Here is a 14,628-nt window from a genome sequence, read left to right as displayed (position 1 = left end):
CCTGAATCGTCACACATCTATGACGTGTCCTGTTTGACATTCTTGTAGAGTATACGCTAGCTCCACGTAACCTGAAATATGTTTAGGTAGATTCAAGCAAGCACATTTTCTGGGTAACAAAACCGGTCATGCATTGACAAAAATTGTAGTACATTCGTTTGTACAAGGAATTTTTAATGTGAATTGCAGCATAAAGGTGCCCTTTCACAGATTTTGGCATGTATTGAAGTTTGTCATTAAATGCTTTATATTGATAAATGTAAACATTTGATCTAAAAGCTCCGGTAAAAAAATCAAGAATAAAAAGTAAACCTCGACAGGACTCGAACCACTGACCCCAATTGTTCTGGAGTAAAATGCAACCACTGGGACAGCTTGGCCATCCGTGCTCTTACAATGATGTATTTTATACTTTATATAAGCAATCCTCGTAGTATCACAAAGTATAGCGACAACAACTGAACTCGCCAAATTATTCAATCGTTTCGCGTTGCAACGCGTTATAATTTTCAGGTTTTTAAATCGTCAAAAGATGCATATAATGGCTATTTTAGAACATGGTAAATGTTCAGTATTACTGTTTCCTCACAAATAACAACTAAAACGAAAATTTGCGATTCTGAAACAACTTTTTTTTTAAATTTTGCCAATTTACCAAAACGCGATAAGGCCCCTTTAACTGTTTGCGTGATCTTTTATAATATGATAATTATATATGCAATTATTATAATATATTTTCTATAATCTTTAATTCACAATTGAAGAAAACACACTTTATTGATTTTCTCACGCGCACGTGCGATAGTTGTTCATATGAAGTAAAAAACAAGGATCATTGAAACGCGAAGAATCAATATTAGCTTCACAATATTGTTCCTATCCCAGTTCCCCTACCCCGTCATTTCGAATGATTTATTATTTATGTAATGATAGAGTGGCGTGAGTGAACATTAATACAGTTTGGCATAACATATAACTACCGGGGTGCAATGCACAATGGATAGGATTGTGATTGCTCATCAATACAGCACGGATTGCAAATATGCAGCTAGGAAGTACTTGAGGTAGAGGCCGTATGTGGTGGCATGAGTACGTGTCATACTGATAGTCCATTTTATTCTCTTTGTCATTAGACAATAAAAGAATAGGAGAGCAAATATGTTTTATTTGTGCGTGATTCGGAAAGTGAGAATGTAACGAATCGTAAATTAGTTAGGCATGAATGATTGTTTTTTTTATAATACAGGCATGTGTAAGTGAGCTCAGGTAGTCCATTCTGTGACCTTGTAACCAAGTTCAAAATCGTTTAACTTAAAATGCATATAGCACGTTTGATTGTAAAAGTATTGAACAGCATGATTGAATGTAAGCGAAAACTGTTCAACATGAATGGTATGTTGGTCACATTTTTCATTGATCTCATTCGTTCATTTAAGAAAAAATCATCATTAATTAAAAAAAACCCCATATGATTATGCTCGAGAAACAACGTCACCACCGCAGGTTATAGTAAATTACGCTCAATACATATATATTATATTTATAATCTCTTTCCTAGTGGACTGTGAATGCACCATTCATACCTTGGTTGACACCGCAGCATTGCTTTGAATTCCTTGTAAAATCTGTCGTTTATGGCTGTGTACAGGTAAAAGTTCACGCAGTTGTTTGACAATGCTATCAAGAAACAGACCGTCCGAATTAGGTTCATTCTAGCAATTGCTGAAGCGTTTTTAGATTTTTCATATCCTGGCAGCAGGTACGAGTCGACAATATAATAGATGCAAAGAGGTGCCGTAGCTATTATGAAGTAGGCCGTACCGACAACAAGCATTTTTGTCATCTTCACGCTGGACCGATTGGCTCGTTTTACAAAAATGCCATGCATTAAGTTGGGTCGCTCTCTCTGCTTGATTCGGAGAATTCGTATAAGCAAAATATTGCACACGAACATAATCAGAAAAGGAATGATGCTTGAAACGCACAAGTCTATGTACACAAAAACGAATTCGTCAAAATGTAAATATTCTGGAGATAATGATTCACATTTACCCTCATTATAATAATTAATACCGTTTGTAAAAAAGAAGTGCACGTTAACACAACAAAGACACAACAACGTCAAAAACAGACCTATAAGCACCCGCTTTCTTGTGTACACGTTTTTGTACCTTAGAGGAAAGTTTGTTTTAACCGCACGCTCTATTGAAATACCAACTAAAATCCAAGACGAATACTGAAAGGATAAATACACAATAAAAAAATACAGCTTACATATCGCGTTGCTTACAAGTTTGAGATCAAACTTAAACGTGTAATAAATCCAATATCTTGGCAACACTGTCAGAAGTACGACCGTGTCAGTCACTGAGAGAAACAATAAAAACATCAACGTTGGCTGTCTACGTATTCCCATTCGAAGCAATACTTTGATTGTAAGGATGTTTCCTGCTAGTCCAACACAAAGTAATGGAATGGGTAAAGTTTTCCACATTAATTCGGAGACATTTTCTTCCAGAAATGGGGCGGTTGTAACGTTATTGTTTTCTGTAAGATTACTTCTCGTAAACTCCTCCACTTGCGACAGTGTCGTGTTTAGAGAAACGGTCGACATAACGTTTGCCTTTCTTGATTTCTGTCTTGCACAAACGAGTAATTATTTTCTCTTTTTTTCAATAAATTATAATATTGATCCTTAATTAAGAAATAGTCATAAAACGCTTTTACCGGTTATTTACGCGTACATATATGCCAATTCCAATCTCAAACCATTATGTTCACATTTGCTACGCATGTCAGCTACAATCGAATTGTTAAAAAGTAATCGTGTTTATCATTTACTGTTGAAATATTTTCGATCACATTACAGCTTACATATCCGAGGTGCACGTCGATCCTTGATTTAGACTTTTCAAAATCGCATTCAAGTGGTTGTTGATTATCCAAACTGAATTTCAAGGTTGACGCAGTGACACAAATATAGTATAATGTTTCTCTTTTGTCAATGCTTGAATAATTTAACGGTATTTCAACGCGCTATCCATATCCGCGTTGATGATCATATAATGGGGATTGCGAGTATTGGGTAACTTCTAATGGTTTATGTAAAAAGCTAGGTTTTCTATTCCGATGTCATTTTCACCCATACTGAACCATAGTGTAAATAGCCTGTCGGAATGATATTTTTTGTCAACAGACATTTTATTGGTCAAGCCCTATTTTTAGCTCCACTGGCCAGAGGCCAGCGGGGCTCATGGCATGGTCCTGTGTCCGTTGTGCGTGCGTGCAAACGACTAAACTACTAATCCAATTCTGATTAAATTTCACAGGAATATTCCTGGGGTGAACCTCTTTCAAATTTGTTCAAATTATGCCCCTGGGGTCAAATATGACCCTGCCCCGGGGGTCACAAAAATGAAAATTTGCTTATATAAGGCCTTTTTTGTGAAAACGTTCAAAATCTTTCTCGTCCATAACCATTGGGCCTAGGGCTATCAAATTTGGTATGTAGAGTCATCTAATAGTCCTCTTCCAAATTTATTCAAATTATGCCCCTGGGGTCAAATTTGACCTGCCCCAGGGGTCACAAAATTGAACATATGCTTATATAGGGTCTATTTTGTGAAAACTTTACAAATTTTCTTGTCCTTAACCATTGGGCCTAGGGCTACCAAATTTGGTATGTAGTGACATCTTATAGTCCTCTACCAAGTTTTTTCAATTATACTCCTGGGGTCAAGTTTGACCCTGCCACGAGGGTCACAAAATTGAACATATGCTTATATAAGGCCTATTTTGTGAAACATTTCAAAATCTTCTTGTCCACAACTGTATGGCATAGGGCTACCAAATTTGGTGTGTAGTGACATGTCATAGTTCCCTCTTAGTTTGTTCAAATTATGCCCCTGGGGTCAAATTTGAAACTGCCCCTTGGGTCACAAAATTGAATATATGCTTATAAAGGTCTTATTTTTTGAAAACTTTAAAAATCTTCTTGTCCATAAACATTGGGCCTAGGGCTACCAAATTTGGAATGTAGTGACATCTTATAGTCACCTACAAAGTTTGTTCAAATTATGCCCCTGGGGTCAAGTTTGACCCTGCCCTGAGGGTCACAAAATTGAACATATGCTTATATAAGGCCTATTGTGGGAAAACTTTCAAAATCGTTTGTCCATAACCTTAGGGCATAGGGCTACCAAATTTGGTATGTAGTGACATGTAATAGTTCTCTTCTTAGTTTGTTCAAATTATGTCACTGGGGTCAAATTTGAAACTGCCCTGGGGTCACAAAATTGATTATATGCTTATAAAGGGCTTATTTTGTGAAAACTTTAAAATCTTTTTGTCCATAACCATTGGGTCTTGGGCTGCCAAATTTGGTATTTAGTGACATCTTATAGTCCTCTACCAAGTTTGTTTAAATTATGCCACTGGGGTCAAATTTGACCCTGCCCTGGGGGTCACAAAATTGAACATACGCTTATATAAGGCCTATTTTGTGAAAACTTTAAAAACTTCTTGTCCATACATTGGGCCTAGGGCTACCAAATTTGGTATGTAGTGAAATCTTATAGTTCTCTACCAAGTTTGTTTAAATGATGCCCCTGGGGTCAAATTTGACCCTGGCCCGGGGGATCACAAAATTGAACATATGCTAATATACGGCCTATTTTGTAAACTTCAAAAATTCTCTTGTCCATTACCATCCAGCCTAAGGCTATCAAATTTGGTATGTAGTGACATCTTATAGTCCTCTACCAAATGTATTCAAATTTATCCCTGAAGTCAAACTTGAACCTGCCTTGTGGTTCACAAAATTGAACATATGCTTATATAATGCCTATTTTGTGAAAACTTAAAAAAATTCTTGTCCATAACTAATAGGCCTAGGGCTACACAATTTGGTATGTAGTGACATTGTATAGTCCTCCACTTTGTTTGTTCAAATTATGCCCCAGGAGTCAAATTTGACCCTGCCCTGGGGGATACAAAATCGATTATATGCTTATATAGTGCCTGTTTTGTGAAAACTTTAAAAATTCTCTTGTCCTGAACCATAAGGCATAGGGCTACCAAATTTGGTATGTAGTGACATCTAATAGTTCTCCACCAAGTTTGTTCAAATTATGCCCCTGGGGTCAAATTTGACCCTGCCCGGGGGGGGGGGGGGCACAAAACTGAACATACGCTTATATGGGGCCTATTTTGTGAAAACTTTAAAAATCCTACTGTCCATAACCATTGGGCCTAGGGCAACCAAATTTGGTATGTAGTGACATCTAATAAACCTCTACCAAATTTGTTCAAATCATGCCTCTGGGGTCAACTTTGACCCTGCCCTGGGGGTCACAAAATTGAATAAACGCTTATAAAGCGCCTATTTTGTGAAATCTTTAAAAATCTTCTTGTTGAAAACCATTCAGACTATGGCTACCAAATTTGGTATGCAGTAACATCTTATGGTCCTCTACCAAGTTTGTTCAAATTATGCCCTTTGGGTCAAATTTGACCCTGACCCGCGGGTCACAAAATTGAACATTATATACGCTTATATCTTGCTTACTTTGTGAACACTTTTAAAATATTCTTGTCCTTAACTCTAGGACCTAGGGTTACCCTATTTTGTATGTACATGTAGTGAGATATAGTAGTCCTCTACAAAGTTTGCTCAAATTATGCCCCTGGGGTTAAATTTGACCAAGCCCAGGGGGTCACAAAAGTGTACATGTGCTTAAATAGGGCCTATATTTAAGTATTTGCACATGCAGAGAATAATTGTTTCAGCCTTTGTTCAGCAGTGGAGCGATACAGGGCCATCATGGCCATCTTGTTTAAAAACTGAATTAATTGTAAGAACATTTAAAATAACATGCTTTTTCGGATTATAAATGTTTGATATTATTCTTAGTTTCTGCATATGTTTTTTATATAAATTTTCATTTATATTCGGAAACAGTAATAATTCATTTAAAAGAATAAATAATATATAACATATAGTAAGCACATTTGTCGTCATATCGGTATATTAATGGATGATATTAAATTTATCTCGTACAACTGTAGGGGGCCTGAATATTACATATGTTACTTGTTTGTGCATTCAAATTCTAGAGATCTTTGCACTTTGTTGTAGAAAAAATAATTTAACTATCACATGAAGTAAACTTGAAAATGACTCTTTGTAAGTACTAATTATTTGATTTGGAATACATTACGAACGTGTTTACCTTATGCCTGTTATACGGGCCTTATATAGATACGCTTTACAGCGATAACGTATTTTAAAACTGGTTACTATATAATATGCGGGGGACTTAAATTGTGTATGCGACGTTAAATTGGACTATCCAAATTATACATCCAGTAATAACTATAAAAATGGAATGAAGCTGTATTAATAAAAAATGAAATGAAAACACTTTTATCGATTATTAGATGTTTTTAGAGACAATTAATTAATGCACTACTCATCAATATATATGGAGACGGTTATCACCATTACAACCGGATATATTTTTCTCACTTCTATTTATTTGTTATAAAAAATAAATGAAATCTTATATTGATTCATGTTATATCAGATCATTCCATTATTGACTAGTGTGGCGTATTTACAAGAATAACAAATTCAAATCTTGTTTAAGCTTCAGGTTTAACGTAAGAAACTTCTTAACATTTGTTGTCAAAATTTCCAAGTTACCAAAACTGCAATACCTTGTACAGATAGCGGTCGAGTCTTCAATTAAGAAAAGTAACGTATAATGCATCATTTGCTCCTTTCATAATCCATAACATATACTGAATCACTATTTCTTGTTGTTTAACAGACGTAGATGTTACCGCTTTGAACTTGGTTACTCTTCAAATTGACCGATACAATTCTGAAAGTTCCGACTTTAATAACAATGCCTGTTCATTTCGTCATACCTTGACGACAGGGTCGCTCTTTTTTCATGTTCGCGCGTTGATGGTAATGCATTACCATTCGAATTTTATCATTGAAATTATTTATTTATGGTTGTGTCTGTGCAACAGAAGTTGCTTTTATTATACAATCGCTCGAATTCAATAATTCAAGTTACCTTGACGACAGGGTCGCTCTTTTTCATGTTCGCGCGTTGATGGTAATGCATTACCATTCGAATTTTATCATTGAAATTATTTATTTATGGTTGTGTCTGTGCAACAATATTTGCTGTTATTATACAATCGCTCTACAGCCATCTTGCCTTTCCCTATATAATGCAGGCTAAATGATTTGTAGACAAGTTTAACAGTACACACCAGACATCAGGAATTTCGGGACTCCCCATTACGGGAGGCCTGTTTGCATTTATTAGACTGATTAAATATCTTATAGACTTGATGTTTCCCGTATGTATCTTGTTGAAAAGAATATTGTGTAGAGTAGGAAAGAGTTGTGCAAATCAAATATTACAAATTTTAATGCCCATGTGTCGTAAGTAGCAGAAATGTAAACGATTATCGTATGGGTTTTTAAGTGTTTAGTACACACCAACATATGATTCATCATTATAAGATATTAAACTATCAAGAAAGCGATGTATCTACAGGACTTTTTCAAACAATGTAGGTGTTAGAAACTTTTTGAATATGTGCCATTTACATAACAAAACTTCTCTACTTCTTTAATCCTCTGCAGACTTACATATTAAGATATGCGGGATTGGTTCTACATCATCCACACAACACGTACACATGTTTCACTCCTGTTGTCTAAATACCTGAATGTTCTGCTTATCTGGCGAACCGATGACTTCAGATGACTCCAATGCACTCGATGGGCAATTAAGTCAGGGTTACATGATGGCAGGCGTAGAACGTCGTGTCAACTCCTCCGCACCAGCAATAGCATATGAGGGCGGTTGTTTGTTACGTAGCGGAATTTGTAATGTTTCTGTGCGAAGAATTCTATCGGTACATGGGTGTTCAACAATCCTTAAAAGAAGTAGTTACATTATGGAATATAACAATAAAGTAGGAGCATATAAATTCTTTCACAAGTTTAGCCTCTGAGCATTTATCTGAATATCCGCTCCTCTTGCATTGGTTTTCGAGCATTTTCCCGCCTGCATCGAAAGGCCATTTTCATCATCCTCTACGAAAGCAGATAGAGACGCAAGGTAATAAAATAACTTTTGCTTCATCCGCTTTGTAAAATTGCGCCATATATTTCAATGGTATTTCAACTTTTGTCTTAGGTCATTCTTAAATTGTTTCCGTAATTTTGTAAAAAGGGGTCTACTGTTGAAAGTTTGCACACAATGTGGTACACAAAAGGCATAACACAAAAGAAAACAAACTTATGTTTTTTTTGATAAAAACAGTGCAAATTAATATAATATTTGATAAATTATACACATTTTGGGTTTTCAATCACATTTGATAAATTTTACACATTCACAACCGTTATAACTGTGCATTACAGGTTTGAGCCTATTTTCGTTCTTTTTTTTCCGTTCAACATATTTTATTATTCTCGTCCGTTTTCGTATCTTTGTTGTAGCGGGTATGACGATGAAACCATATGATGAAAATGTCGACGGTCTCGTAAGCGAGATAATAGTTAATAGTTCATAAGTTGTAGAACTTTTCTCGACTACTATATTGTATTTTAAATGCAATTTATGAGTGCATTAATACGCACGATTTCGTGAAATAATTTTATGTGTGTTAGGTTTTTGGTCCTAAGCCAAATTTGTGCCAATTTAATTTATTTTGTATTGTTTAATATTAAGTACGTATTACTTCTAATGTTCTCGAACACCCCTAAGCAACGCCCAGTTACCACGTATTTTACATGTTGTATACTGATATAGAAGGCCAAATTTGAACATTAAATTCGAAAGTTTAGAGATCAATTGTCCGGCCAGTTGACGCGATATGAGCCATGTCAGACTTAAGTTTTGCATAAGAATGTGTCGTTGATTGATCTAGCTTAATTTACCACCGAATTAGGACCACTTTACTATCCAAAATATCACAAGTACATTTATCTTTTATTCAGCCGGCCCTTTGATTGATAATTGGCGATCTTTGTTTTATATATTGATTAAAACGTAACATAAATATTGTAAATCGGTGATACAACAATTGAAAAACTGCTGCGAATCAAGAACAATCATCGGATTAGAAAATATCAATGCTAGTTAATTATTTATTGTTTATTTCAAGTTTTCATTGACTGAAATGTATTCAATTATTTGCAAACCCACACACAAAGACCTAATCAGGAATATGAAATATGTTCAATGTAATGGATCTGCAACAGATTTGTGTTCGTCAAGTCATGCATTCTGCTGATTTGTATATGCTTGTCATTTTCTCTAGAGAGATCGCTGTCTATGTAATACAATGATGATATAAAGACAGGATAAACAAACGTTGTTAGACAATATATTTTGAACACCAATAATATGAACATTACCTTATATCAAATCCATTGTTCGTATTGTTTTTCGTAAACCAAGTATTATCCATAACACTTTAAAAATGCAGTATTATGTATGTTACATGTCACATTTCACACAAAGCAAACCGATCACAAACTTTATAAGCAAAAGTTATTTATAAGAGGTTAAAGTTTGTTTATATTATGCACACATTCGTTTAAACTTTTTACCTTTAATTTAAAAATTGCCTAAAATTAACATAGTTTTAACGAAAACCAATTATTATTGACAACAATAAATAATACATATGTAAGGGTACATATAATAATTGTGTGCATATTATAACCAAAACTATGTAAAACTCTTATACGCACATATATAGATTTATTTTCCGAAACGACAACATACGCAGGACAATCTATCATAACATCAAGTGAACGTTGTAAAAGCTAACAACGGACGAAATGCACATTTCCGCAGGCATGCAAATCTTCAATCAAATATGATGCTCACTGTTGGTGTTTTATTATATACTTGAAATTCTTTTTGAAAATTAATGTACAGGCATGTCATTTGAAAACACAGAAGTACATTTTATATTTATAACGATAGAAGTATGTTATGATAGTTCTCTGTTACGATCGGCTGCGTCGCGGGTTTTGTCCACTGAAAAACATGAAAACTCTTAAGTATTAACCCGCCTTGTTTCCATCGGCATGTTAGCGCATATTCTTCACTGGTTAACTTATAGCGGTCCCGGTATTGCGATCGGCCGCATCTATGGTTCCTCCTCAGATAGAGAAAGCTCTATTCCCTGACTTGTCTCCGATCTACGGCGTGTGCTGTTTGACATTCTTGTGGTGTATACGCTAGCTCTACGTAACCTGAAAATGATTGAATGTATTATTTAAGGGATATTAAAGCAATATGCTCTACTATTAAATTGTATTACATATAATGTATGTTTTGGGGAATATTTCATTAAACAACGCTGCAGATCATATTCTATTGACGTGTCAATTGCGGCGAAACTTGCTTTATGAGATCCGGTCTGGAAATAATTGCCTAATTTTGTATTGGGTGAACGTTCAATCGTCAATTGATAATCCAAAATATATTTTACAATTCGCGGTACTTTATTATTTGGATATGCATATGAGGACTAATAATGAATCATAGATACTCCCTTCGAGAGGTATGGGTTATTTGATTATTTGACGTCATGTACCCACGCTTGACAATTTGTTTGAGTATTTTATAAATAAATGTTTTGAGTGTCCTTATTATCAGCGTTTTAATAACAATATACCCGCTATTAGCGTTTCGTCCAGTAGAAAACTCGCTTATAACCACAATTGGCTTGTACAAAGTAGTTGCTTGTGACTATCCTCAATTACACCATGTACTCGAAATATATGACTTAGGCGTTTACGTGGTCATTTGGCCGAAAATAAACTCAAAGAAATGGTCAGTAAAAGATATGGTAGCTGATCAAAACTGTTACAATGTTGGATCAATATTTTTAAAGGGGACAGAAAAGTCTAGTATACCAACTACAAATTATTTCACTTTTGTGATTTGTCTTGATCGGAGCATTAAATAGTGAGGAAAGGATTAAAACATAAACAGTATAGAACAAGCTAAAGCAATAATATTTTTAACGATCCACTTTATACGGAGCTTCTCTCTCTCTCTGTATTTGTATAGATGACATGCGTTCCGTAGTTTAAATGAACAAATAATAGAGATTTAATCAAAATTCTGAATTTAACTTTAATAAATAAAAATATAAATTTCACAATATTGTTCCTGACCCAGTTCACACGTCGCTTCACTTTGAATGATTGATCATTCATGGAATGATATTGCATAACGCGTTAAATCATATCTTATGTACATAATTTATAACCACCGGAGTAGTCTTGAGGCATGGATTGCCGAACGATTGCGAATGCGTATCAATATAGCATGACATCAGTATCAGTCGAAAGTTGATAGCAAATATCAATCAACGAGGAAGTACTTGAAGTCGAGACACATGGGATGGCATGAGTAGGTGTCATGCTGAGAGATTAAATCATTCCCTTTGATTTAAGACAAGAAAAACGTAAGAGCGAAATTGTTATTTGTGCGCGATGGACACTGTAAGCAAGTACAGAATCGACATTTGTTTGACTTTTATGATTGATATATAGAATAGTCCTGAATTCATGCGAGAAGGCAGTTTCATAATGTGACCTTTTAACACGTTCAAGATGATGTAATTATAAAAAAAGTATGACACATTTGATTCGTACAGTATATACTTGGGGATTTGTTTTGATAAATTGTTCAGAATGAATGATACACGTATCATTATTTTTTTTCCTTAATCGCTTGTGTTCGTGTATGATAAAACGTACTATTAATTTATTTAAAACAATTTTTCATTATGTTTGAAAAAGAATAGTAACCATATCACTGTAAATAGTATGCTACACATAATACATATTTATTATAGTTATTAATGTGTTTACAAACATATGAAATGAGTCATCATTCATACCTTGGCTTACACCGCAGCATTGCTATAAATTCTTTGTAGAATCTGTCGTTAATTGCTGTGTACATGTAAAAGTTTACGCAGCAGTTTGACAATGCGACCAAGTAGCAGACCGTCCAAATTAGGTCCATTCTAGCAATTGCTGAAACATTATCAGATTCTTCATATCCTGGAAGCAGGTACGAGTCGACAATAAAGTAGATGCACAGAGGTGCCGTAGCTATTATGAAGTAGACCGTACCAACAACAAGCATTTTTGTCATTTTCACACTGAACCGATTGGCTCGTTGTACAAACATTTCATGCATCAAACTGGGTCGCTGTCTCTGTGCGTTTCGGAGAACTCGTATAAGCAAAATATTACACACGAACATAATCAGAAAGGGAACGATACTCGAAACGCTTAGGTCTATGTACACAAAAACGAATTCGTCGAAATATAAATATTCTGCAGATAATGATCCACATTCATTCTCTGTATAATCATTTATACCGTTCGTAAAAAAGAAATGCATGTTGATACAACAAAGGAGCAACAATGTCACGAAGAGGCCTATAAGCACCCGCTTAGTTGTATATGTTTTTGTACCTTAGTGGAAAATATGTTTTAACCGTACGCTCTATGGAGACGCCAACTAAAATCCAAGACGAAAAATGGAATGATAAATACACGAAAAAATAATATAGCTTACAATTCGCGTTGCTTACAGTTTTGATATCAAACTCGAACGTGTAATAAATCCAATATCTTGGCAACACTGTCAAAAGTGCGACCATGTCAGCCACTGCCAGAAACAATAAAAACGTTAACGTTGGTTGTCTACGTATTCCCATTCGTAGCAATACTTTGATTGTAAGGATGTTTCCTGCTAGTCCAACACAAAGTAATGGAATGGGTATAGTTTTCCACAACCATTCGGAGACATTTTCTTCCAGAATGTCTCTCGTAGAAATTGGAGCGCTTGTTACGTTACTGCTTTCTGTAAGATTACTCATATTCAACGTCTCTTCTTTCGAAGGCTTCGTGTTTGGAGTAATGGCAAACACCAGTTTAGCCTTGCTTATTTCTGTGTGACACAAGAGCTAATTAAATTCCGTCTTGATTTCTTAATAAGTTCTTCAATGAACTCAAAGGAAAAAACTCCCCAAACTCATACAATGTTAATAAGCACACATATTCCAATATTTACTCGTGTTTAATAGATCTATCGATGTTACGTCTATCAGCTACCACCGAATTATTAAAAAGAAATATTGTTTAATCATTCACTCGTGTAACTAGATGCGGTAACTTTTTGAATCTAATCTGAAAGATAACACATCGATAACACTACAACTTTCACGTGCGAGGCGCACGTCAATCATTGGTTTTTGAATTATCTAAAACGCATTCAACTGGTTTGTATCAGTGCACTTCATTTCAAGGTTGAAGAAGCGAAAAAAAGTGTGCGTACTTGGTATAAGTTTGCCAGACAACGATATATTTCGCAAAATTCATACGTTATCCTATACAAAGTCGAACGCATATGTTTCCGGAGATACATTCTTCGAAAATAGTTGAGATTTGAGCACACTATTTACTGTCAACATGTAAAATTGTCATTGCAGTTACATGTTGATACTCAATTAAGATGGCCTAACAACGCACTTGTTAATATTAAGTTTAACATATGTGGTGCGATAATATCAATGCAAGATATTCATTTTACATCCTGATATTTGCTTTGGGATAGTACAGTTGTGTAGTCTAGAATCCTTCATATAACTGTATTCTTTCTAGCAGCAGTGTCTTTGTGAAGGTTCTTGGCAATCGAAACCAGTTTAGCCTATGATTGCAAGATGCCATCTGCGGTTAACGCGTCCGGCCTTTCAAATTAAATTCAATCGTTTCCAATGTTTTTATTGAATTCAATTAATCTAACACAGGAATTATTTTCCGCTGAAAAGATGGTAGTCTTTGTGGTTATATTTGCCATTCATATATCCAAACATTCACACTTGTTCTTAGGCAACACTGTAAATCCTCGTACCTCGAATGTGCTACCGCATACACGGTATCAACTTAGATCTGTTGTTTTCAAATTAAATATTTAACATTTGTTATGCCGTAATGAACATGTTATTTGTTATCCACGACTATTAGGACACTAGTGGACGCGTATGATAAGAAAACGACGATCAATAAACACCCCACCCAACTTCCGCCTATTGTTCTTTATTTTAAAGGTACAAGTTGCAATCAGAATTATGAAATTTCAGAATATTATGTATTTATATCAATGTATTGTCATAGTATTAAGTCCTAGTAAAGGTTTTTAAATACACACATCGCGGATTAGTATCAATACAAAATCTAGTATGGTTCAATCGAGTAACTATGTACATTTGCATCCAATGTTCCCACAAAACTATGAAATACATCAAATACACAATATTGGTGCGACCAATTTATAGGAAAATTAAAACAAAATTGTTTGATGACATTTTCATGCAACCCATTAAATATGTTCACAACAAGTTTCATGGTACTCTCATATTTGTTTGGAATAAATACGTGTCCACGATTCTTATAACCAAATAAAACAATTCCCGCAAACAACTCAATGCAACACAAATCAAAATTATGAAGATTTCCAAATATTACACATGTTTAATGTACAAACAGGATTT

General features: G+C 34.9%; 1 long non-coding RNA gene across 1 annotated transcript; it reads right to left on the bottom strand.

The window, feature by feature from the left end:
- Positions 1–9,404: 9,404 nt before the first annotated feature.
- LOC127841642 (uncharacterized) lies at positions 9,405–14,124 on the bottom strand. The gene is made up of 2 exons (XR_008031188.1): positions 11,962–14,124; positions 9,405–10,300 (listed from the first exon to the last, which is right to left on the bottom strand). It is a non-coding gene; the product is annotated as an uncharacterized LOC127841642 (long non-coding RNA).
- Positions 14,125–14,628: the final 504 nt, after the last annotated feature.

The sequence above is a fragment of the Dreissena polymorpha genome, chromosome 8 (assembly GCF_020536995.1).
Source record: "Dreissena polymorpha isolate Duluth1 chromosome 8, UMN_Dpol_1.0, whole genome shotgun sequence".
NCBI lineage: Eukaryota > Metazoa > Mollusca > Bivalvia > Myida > Dreissenidae > Dreissena > Dreissena polymorpha.
The sequence above is the reverse complement of the archived record's forward strand: the minus strand, read 5'-3'. Positions and strand labels throughout refer to the sequence as shown.